The sequence below is a fragment of the Chrysochloris asiatica genome, unplaced genomic scaffold, assembly GCF_000296735.1.
Source record: "Chrysochloris asiatica unplaced genomic scaffold, ChrAsi1.0 scaffold00214, whole genome shotgun sequence".
Taxonomy (NCBI): Eukaryota; Metazoa; Chordata; class Mammalia; order Afrosoricida; family Chrysochloridae; genus Chrysochloris; species Chrysochloris asiatica.
Window position 1 is genome coordinate 5044977 of NW_006408732.1, and position 10390 is coordinate 5055366.

Here is a 10390-nt window from a genome sequence, read left to right on the forward strand (position 1 = left end):
CTGGAGAGGTTGTTGTTGTTGATAAATGCCATCGAGTTGGTTCCAACTCATAGTGACCCTATGTACAACAGAACGAAATACAGCCCTGTCCTGTGCCATCCTCACATTTGCTGCTACTCTTGAGCCCAGTGTTGCTGCCATGGTGCCACGCCATTTCATTGGGGGTCTCCCTCTTTTTTGCTGACCCTACACTTTATCAAGCATGATGTCCTTCTCCAGGGACTGTTCCCTCCTGATACTATGTCCAAAGTATGTGAGACAAAGTCTGGACATCTTGTTTTCTAAGGAGCATTCTGCCTGTACTTCTTCCAACACACATTTGTTTGTTCTTATGACAGTCCATGATATCTTCAGTATTTGTTTCCAACAGCATAACCCCAAAGCATCAATTCTTCTACAGTCTTCTTATTCACTGTCCAACTTTCACATGCATATGAGGCTATTGAAAACACAATGGCTTTGGTTCGGCTCATTTAGTCCTCAAACTGATGTCTTTGTGCTTGAACACTTTAAAGAGGTCTTGTGCAGCTGATTTGCCTAATGCAATACATCGTTTGATTTCTGGACTACTGAGTGTTGGTATATAGGGGGTCAATGAAAAAGGAGGTGGGAAAAAGGAGGTGGCAGAAAAAGGGGATGGAGGAAGGAGCTGGCAGACAGGGGAAATGGTAACAATGGATCTTTGTTAGAAGTAATTAGTCCTAAATTTTCCATTGTAAATTTGATGTATTAGTGTCATCAACACAGTCATATGAATAACCACCCCATTAAGTTGCAAACCCCAAACACCAATTCTAAGAGAAACCTGGAATTTCTTTTACTATTGCCTTTTTTGTTGTGAAATCCTCCAATTTGAAAAGGGGACTTTCCAGTGGAAATAATAGACTGTAAATTGTTTACTTGGCAAATTCCCATTAGACGAAGCTAAGGACCTTCATAAGAAAGGCTATGATAACAGAAGTTTACCTGCCAAATGCTTTCAGAATGGGATGGTAGGGAAATTTTTCATGACTTGCAAACAAAAGCAAAGTTTTTGAAAGATACTTTAGAAAAAAATGAAGGAAAAAAAATTTAAGTTGCTGATTATCAATAAAAAACATCAAAAACATTGGTCAAGTGGAAATCAAGCACAAACTATAATTTTAAGGTTTTTGGCCAAAAAGTATAACAAAAATAAGCACTTTTGAGACCTTCCTTTCTTAGATTTATTTCCCTTAGTTTCTTTCCAGGTTGTAATTAGTAAAAGGTACAAAGAAAAACAAAAAGTGAGAGTGATAACTGAAGCACAAAAATATTTAGATAGAATATTATCAAATACATTAAAGTACAAAGGGCAGTTCATAAATTCCTGTTTCTAACGCATTTTTAAGTTTTATTTTTCCCAACAAGGAGCACTTACTGAACCTTGAATCATTAACTAAACTACACTATGTTCTATGCATGATTTAATAAGGTATAATTTGATTCAAACTCTTAGGTGATGAAACCCTTAGGAAAGCAAGATTAGCCACATGAAAAAAATCAGACATGGCACAAAGAGAAACCAATTCAAGAGGCTTTCGAATAAATTATGTAATTGAATATAATCATTTATCTTGTAGAAATGCTGATGCAATACTATGACGATTAAAGCTATTGCTTCCAGACTATAACATGATGAACGTGTCTTGCAAGATACTATTTCATAACATTTCTTAAGAAACATTGCCTTTGACTATATATACTAAGTTCACATTCTAACTAAAAAATCTAAACAATCCATCAGAATAACATTTCCTTGAGTTTTCTCCATGAAACAGTATTCTAGGATGCCTGAGAAATGGGGAATACTATGTTTTCTTCTTGGAGAGTCACAGTACACATTTGCATATTATCGGCTCCAAGAAATCCTGTAGCAAAGAACTCTTGTTAAAACTGCACAAGCTGGTGTATCTCAAACTGATTTGGCTAGAGAACACTGTTCACTTAAAATTACTAAACCCACTTAGGTATCTTCTAATTTCAGAAAATGCAAATAAAAGACACTTAGGATTTGATGATTTGAAAAAGCAAAAGGAGAGTGAAAGTAAGTTTGGCCTTTAGTAGTGCTTTCTTTTTCCAAAGTCTCTTTCTTTTCCATATAAAGTTGGTGATTCATCTCCATTGAGAATGATGATGAATTTTTGATCAAGATTGCATTGTATCTGTAGATTGTTTGGGGTAATAATGACATTTTAATAATAAGTCTTCCCATCCATGAGCATGGTATATTCTTCCATTTCTGTAGGTCTCTTTTGGTTTTTTATAGTAGTGTCTTGTAGTTTTCTTTTTGTATCTCAGTTTAGATTTATTCCTAAGCATTTCATCTTTTGAGTGGTTATTGTACATGGTATTGTTTTCCTGATTTCCTTTACCTAGTTCTCTTTTTGAGTCTAGAGGAATGAGCTGATTATTTTTATGTTGATCTTGTTCCCTGCCACTTTGTTTAATCATTTGATTAGTTCCAGTACTTTTCTTCCTGAGGACCAGGCAGTGGTATGTTCTGTTTTTCATAGGGTATCTATAAGTCTGAAATAACTTGAGGGAACCTAACAACAACAACAACTATTGCTAATTATTTGAGCATTTCTTTGTGTGCTTGTTGGCTTCCTGAATGTTTTCTTTGGTGAAACGTGTATTTAAACCCTCTGTCAATTCATTAATGAGATTTTTTTGTCTTTTTTGTTGTTGAGAAATTAGTCACTTGTATCATATGTTGTTGCCAAATTTATTTCCCATTCTGTAGTTTCTCTTTTTAATCTTTTAGTGAAGTCCTTTGATGTGCACAAATGTTTAATTTTTTTAGGAGATCCCAGTGGTTTTTAATTAGATGTTTATGTATTTTAAATTGTGTTTACTAGTGCAAGGTCATTTGAACTGCAAGGTCAACAGTTCATACTTACTAGCTGCTCCTTGGAAGCCATATACAAGGTTGCTATGAGTCAGAACCAACTTGAGGGCACTTAACAACAAGTGTATATAATCCACAACTTGCCTGTCAGTTTGTCATACTGTGGTCACTTGCATGTTGCTGTGATTCTGGAAACTATGCCACCAGTATTTTAAACACCATCAGGGTAACCAGTGGTGGACAGGTTTCAGATGAACTTCCAGTCTAAGACATACTAGGAAGGAGAGATGGACTACTTCCGAATATTTAGTCACTGTAAACCTTGTGAATAGCAGTGGAACAATGTCTAATAACACCAGACTATGAATATTGAAACATAATAAAGTTGTTTAAGTGCCATAGAGTCAGTTCTGACCCTGTATAGGGTTTCCGCAGAACAGCTGGTGGGCTTGAACCATTGACCTTGTGGTACAAACCGGCTATGCAGTACAGCACATTAACCCACAGTACCACACTAGAATTCTGAAATATGATGAAGACCACCAGAATATTGTCAGATACAGAGCCAGAAGATGATCTCCTCAGGTTGGAAAGCATCAAAATCCAACTCAAAGAAGAGTAGACCATGATGATGTGAATGGAGTAAAGCTTTTATGATCTTCATTTGCTGATAGGATACAACTCAAAATGAAGACACCGCTATAAACATCCATTAATAATTAGTACATGGAATGTAAGGCATGTGAATCTAGGAACAATGTAAGTTGTCATAAAATGAAATGGAACACATAAACATTGACATCCTAGGCATTAGTGAGCTGAAATGGACTTCTTGTTGTTGTTGTAAGTGCCATAGAGTTGATTCCAACCCATAGTGACCCTGTGTAGGTTTTCCAAGGAGCAGTTGGTGAGCTTGAACCACCAACCTTGCAGTTCAAACGACTTTGCACTCTGATGCCCTAGCCCACAGCGTCACACATGGGCTAGTATTGGCCATTTTGAATCTGACAATCACATACTTTGCTATGCCTGGAGTGACTAATTGAAGAGAAATGGCATCACATTTATCATCAAAAAGAACATTCAAGATATATCTTAAAGTACAATGCTGTTTGTGATAGGATAATATCCATACATCTACAAGAAGACCAGTTAATATAACTATTATTCAAATGTACATACCAAGCACTAAAGCCAGTGATGATGAAATTGAAGAATTCCACCACATTTTCCAGTTTGAAATTGATAAAACATACAATCAAGATGTATTGATAATTACTGGTGATTGGAATGCAAAGATTGGAAAGAAAGAGGAAGGATCTGTAGTTGGAAAATATAACTTTGTTGATAGAAACTATGCAGGAGATTGCATGGTAGAATTTTGCAAGACCAGTGACTTCTTCGTTGCAAATATATTTTTAAACAACACAAAAAACAACTATAAACATGGACCTCACCATAGATGAGGTCCATGTTTATAGTTGTGTTTAGTTGTTTATAGATGGAGTAAACAGAAATCAAATTGACTATATCTATAGAACGAGATGGTGGAAAAGCTCAATATCATAGGCCAAAACAAGCTCAGGTGCAAATTGTTGAACAGAACCTCAGTTGTTCATATGCAAGTTCAGGCTGAAGCTGAAGAAAATGAAAGCAAGTTGACAAGAACCAAATATGGCCTTGAACTTATCCCACCTGAACTTAGAGATCATCTTAAGAACATATTTGTTGCATTAGACACTAGTGATCGAAGATCAGAAGAGTTGTGAGATGACATTAAGAATATCATACAGGAAGAAAGCAAAAGGTCATTAAAAAGATAAGAAAGAAGGAAAAGACCAAAGTGGATGTCAGAAGAGACCCTGAAACTTGCTCTCTAGTGTAGAGATACTAAAGCAAATGGAAGAAATGAGGAGGTAAAAGAGCTGAACAGACAATTTTAAAGGGTGGTTCCAGAAGACAAAGTCAAATATTATATTGAAATGTGCAAAGACCTGGAGTTAGAAAATCAAAAGGGAAGAACATGGCCAGTTGTTCTCAAGCTGAAAGAACTCAAGAAAATATTAACACCTCAATTAAAATGTTAAAGAATTCTATGGGCAAAATATTGAATGATACAGAAAGCATCAAAAGAAGATGGAAGAAGTACACAGTCACTGTACAAAAAAGTAATGGATGATGTTCAACCATTTCAAAAGGTAGCATATGATCAAGAGTCGATGGTACTGAAGGAAGTAATCCTAGGTGCACTGATGGCACTGGCAAAGAACAAGGCACCAGGAATTGAAGGAATACAAATTGAAATATTTCAACAAACTGAAGGCATTCACTCATCTTATGCCAAGAAAATTGGAAGACAGTTACCTGGCCAACTTATTGAAAGAGATCCATATTTATATCCATTCTATTAACAGGTGACCCATCAGAAGATAGAAATCATCAGAAAGTATCATTAATATTGCATGCAAGTAAAATCTTGCTTAAGATCATCCCAAAATGGCTGCAACCATACATTGACAGTGAACTACTAGAGGTTCAAGTCAGATTTATAAGAGGACGTGGAGCAAGGGATATTATTGCTGATATCAGATGGATCTTGGCTTAAAGCAGAGAATACTAAAAAGATGTTTACCTGTGCTCTGTTGACTATGCAAAGGCTTTTGATTTTGTGGATCATGACAAACTATAGATAGCATTGTGGAGAGTGAGTATTCTGGAATACTTAATTGTACTCAAGCGGTACCTGTACATAAACCAAAAGACAGTCTTTTGAACAGAAGGGGGCACTGAATGATTTAAAATCAGGAAATATGTGTGCCAGGGTTGTACTCTTTCACCATACTTATTCTATTTGCATGCTGAAGAAATAATCCTAGAAGTTGGATCATATGAAGAAGAATGTGGCATCAGGATTGGAGGAAGATTCACAGACAATTTGAGATATGCAGAAGATGCAACCTTGCTTGCTGAAAGCAAAGGCTTTATCTTCTGCATTTTTGACGAAGATCAAAGACCACAGCCTTCAGTATGGCATGCACCTGAATGTAAAGAAATAAAAATCCTCACCACTGGACCTATGAATAATGTCATGATAAATGGAGAAAAAGATTGAAGTTGCCATAGATATCATTTTGCTTGTATCCACCATCAACATTCATGGAAGCAGCAGTTAAGAAATCCAATTACATGTTGCATTAGGCTAATCTGCTGTCCTGGCGTGGTGCTGTGGGATAATGCACTGGACCAGACGTTGGTTTGAATTGTGAGGTCGGCAGTTCAAATTCACTAGCCACTCCTCAGAAACCCTATACTGGGTTGCTATGAGTAGGAACCGACTCAACAGCACTTACCAACAATTTGCTGTACAACAAGACTTCTTTAAAATGTTGAAGAGCAAAGATGTCAGTTTGAGGACCAAGGTGTGCCTGACTCAAGCCATGGTATTTTCAGTAACCTCATATGCATGTGAAAGTTGGACAATGAAAAAGGAAGACCATAGAGGAATTAATGCATTTAAGTTAAGGTGTTGAAGAAGAATATTAAAAGTGCCATGGATTTTTGGTGTGAAACTTGGTTGTGCAGGATATAAGGGAGAAGACCACAGTACTGCAATGGCAGAATAGTCAGAGTCCTTCACTGTGGCAGCCAGCCTGGCCCAGTGCCACGGAGCACTGGTCAGAGCTCTCTCCTCCAGCCCTGGCTGAAGCTCGTGGTGTACAGATACCATAACCTCCAGCCCTGGCAGAGACCTGCAACCCTTTAGGATGAGTCTGCAGGGCTGCTATGGACTGAAGGGCTCCTGGAGGAAGAAGAATTGGATGGAGAGGAACTTATTGCAGATGGCACAGAGAGGGACTACTGCACCACCCCAGAGCTGGATGCCTATAAGGCCAAGGGACTGGCTCTGGATGATGAGGACATGGAGGAGTGACTGCCAGTCGGAGGGATGCGACGGAGTGGGCTATGCAGCAGCGGGACCAGGAGGGTGGCAGTAGCATGGCGGGCTGCTCTATGAGAGTGATAGGAGGATGAGGAGCGTCCCATGCCACTTGGTGGAGTGGGCCACCGATGACGGCTAGGAGGATGAGGAGATGACGGACAGTATTGAGAATGTGGAGGACCTGAAGGGCCACTCAGTGCATGAGTGGGTAAGCATGGTGGCTCCCCTGTTGGAGACCCACCATTGTTCAAGAACTTCCTGTGTACCCATGCATGGTCACAACAGCTTCAAGGAGCACATCAGTGACATGTACAAAGAAAATAGTGAGGGCCTGGTGGTAAACTATGAGGACCTGGAGGCCAGGGAACATGTGCTGGCTTACTTTCTGCCAGAGGCGATAACAGAGCTACTGCAGATTTTTGAAGAGGTTGCCCTGGAGGCGGTATTGTCCATGTACCCCAAGTATGACTGCATTGCCAGCCATATCCATGTCCGCATGTCCCAGCTGCCCCTGGTGGAGGAACTGAGCTAGCTAAGACGGCTGCACCTGAACCAGCTGATCCCGGGTGTCTTGCTTTAGCTCAGCCTGGTCAAGTACAACTGCAACAAGTGCAAATTTATTCTGGGACCCTTTTGTCAGTCATAGATCCAGGAAGTGAAGCCAGGCTCCTGTCCTAAGACTCAGCTTGCTCCTTCAAAGTCAACATGGAAGAGACCATCCATCAGAACTACCAGTGGATCCGAATCCAGGAGAGTCCAGGTTAAGTAGCAGCTGGTTGGTTGTCTCACTCCAAGGATACCATTTTCCTTGTTGATCTGGTGGACAGCTGCAAACCAGGAGATGAGATAGAGCTGACTGGCATCTACCATAACAACTAGGACGGCTCCCTCAACATTGCCCACAAGTTCTCTGTTTTTGCCACTGTCATCCTGGCCAACCACGTGACCGGTCAAGAAAGACAATAAGGTGGCTGTAGGGGCACTGACGGATGAGGATGTGAAGATGATCACCATGCTTTCCAAGGATCAGCAGATTGGGAAGAAGATCTTTACCATTACTGTTCCTTCCATCTATGGCCATGAAGACAAGAGAGGTCTGACTCTGGCTCTGTTTGTAGGGCAACCCAAAAACCCAGGGGGTAAGCACAGGGTAAGAGGTGATATCAATAGACTACTGTGTGGAGATCCTGGCAGTTCCTCAAATATATATAGCCTAGCTATCTTCATTATTAGCCAAGGGGCTTTAGCAGTAGGCCTTACAGCATATGTCTAATGGCATGTGGGCCTTAGAAGCTGAGTCCTGCCTCTGGCTGACAGAGGAGTATATTTCATTGATGAGTTTGACAAGATGAGTGGCCAGAATAGAACCAGCATCCATGAGGCTATGGGACAACAAATCATTTTCATTTCAAAGGCTAGTATTGTCATCTCCCTGCAGGCTTGTTGTACTGTAATTGCTTCTGCTAACATAATAGGAGGCTACTACGATCCCTTACTCACCTTCTCAGAAGACATGGACCGCACAGAACCTCTCATCTCACACTTTGATGTCCTGTGTGTGGTGAGGGAGATAGTGGATCTGGTCCAGGATGAGATGCTGACTTGCTTCATGGTGGGCAACTAGGTCAGGCACCACCCCAGCAATGAGGAGGAAGAGGGGCCCGTCAGTGGCAACACCCCAGAGCCTGCCATGCCAAATACATATGGAGTAGAGCCTCACCCCCAGGCAGTCTTGAAGAATTACATCATCTATGCCAAGGAGAAGGTTTACCTAAAGCTCAACCAGATGGATCAGGACAAGGTGGCCAAGATGTATAATGATTTGAGAAAGAATCTTTGGCAGCAGGTAGTATCGCCATCACGGTTCAGCACATCAAATTCATGATTCACGTGGCATGCATGCACCCACCTGTGGGACTGTGTGATAGACGACAATGTCAAACTCATGTTGTCAAGCATTCACATGATGCTGGAGAGCTTCACCAACACACAGTTCAGTGTCATGCAAAGCATGCGAAAGACTTTTGCCCACTATCTTTCTTTTTGGCAAGATAACAATGAGCTATTGCTCTTCATATTGAAGCAGAGCAGGTGACATGTCGACACAATCACTTTGGGGCCCAGAAGGACACTATTGAAGTGCCTGACAAGGACTTAGTGGACAAAGCTCATCAGATCAACATCCACAACCTTTCAGGTTTTTACAAAAGTGAACTCTATAGGATGGACAAGTTCAGCCATGACCTGAAGTGGAAAATTATCCTACAGAAGTTGTAGGGCACTGGACCATCCAAATAACTAATTGTGCCTTCTGGTTTTGTTACCAGAGTCGCTCTGAAGGAGTTGCCAACACCATGTGGGTTGTGACAAAGGAAGGACTTTTATTATGCCTGCACATGGCTCAGTGGATTCATATCCAGAGACTGAGCCGAGCCCCGTCTTCCCTGTTTGAGGGTGTTTTATAGGGAATGGAGGGTGCATGCATGAGTCTGTTTGGGATTGGTTAGCAGGGCCAACAGTGAGAGAAGTCTACCTGGGATTGGCAAGTTCAAACACATGATGGGGAAGAGTGTGTGAGCATTCAAGTGAGCAGTTATCGAAGTGGAAGCAGGTAAACATTAGCTAAGGACTTTGTTCCCTCCCGGAGGTGGGTCAGGAACCGGAGATTAACCTGGGTAATCACATGAGGCTGAGGTGGTCTGCTGCTTAGTTCCTGGAATGTGAACTCTGTTCCAGGAATGAGGTCTGAGCCTGGGAGACATGGGGGCCGGTGCCGATTTCCTCAGGCCTACCTGCCTGTGTTTGGGAGGACAGAATGAGTGCTGAGTTCACTTTGTGCGTTCCACACCCAACACCAGCCCACTGAGGACTTGCACCTGCGGTCAGGTGGAGTTTGGCGCTGAATCACCTGGCTTCACTCTAGACTCCTGGGCTAAGGCTATGAGTTGGAGTCATGGTATTGACTTCTTTGCTCTATCTTCTGCTTCTCAAGTGAGCATGCTTTGTCAGTGTTTCTTTTTCAGCTGTTCAAAAGCTCTTTGCCTACAAGTGGTTTGTCTCTGCTTAGTAGCTTGGATAGAATTAGTTGTGTTCAGGATACCCGTGTTAGAAGGTATGATGGATAAGGTATGTTTCAGGTGCCTGAGCATATAAGAGTGCTCAGGAAATGTTGAGCACTGCGTGAGTCCCCTGTACATGCTGCTTCTGCAATCTCTGACCTGAGAACAAATTGCAGGCATTTTTAGTCTTTTCCCAAACTCTGTCCTGGGTTTCTTCTGAGCTACAGTGAATCGAGAGGATAATAGGCTGTGTACAAGAGGGAGCACACCCCTGTCATTGGTCACTTCCTGTCCATAATGACCTTATCATCCCCATAGTCAGAAGAGAGAAGCTGGATGTGGGCAGTCAGTGTTATCTGATAGCCACAAATGGCAGTCATCACTGCTGGGCTCATCTATTCTCTCCTACCTGCTTCTCCATTCTCTTATTCGTACATTCAGTTTCATTTCTCTGGTGTTAATTTTTAATGAAGTTAAACAAAATCCAAATACTGGCAAACAAAACAAAACAAAATACCATGG

The 10390-nt window shown here is 41.1% G+C and overlaps 1 pseudogene; it reads left to right on the plus strand.

Moving 5' to 3' along the window:
- The first annotated feature begins 6450 nt into the window (after positions 1 to 6450).
- Positions 6451 to 9086, plus strand: LOC102810932 (annotated as a pseudogene).
- The last annotated feature ends 1304 nt before the right edge of the window (positions 9087 to 10390 follow it).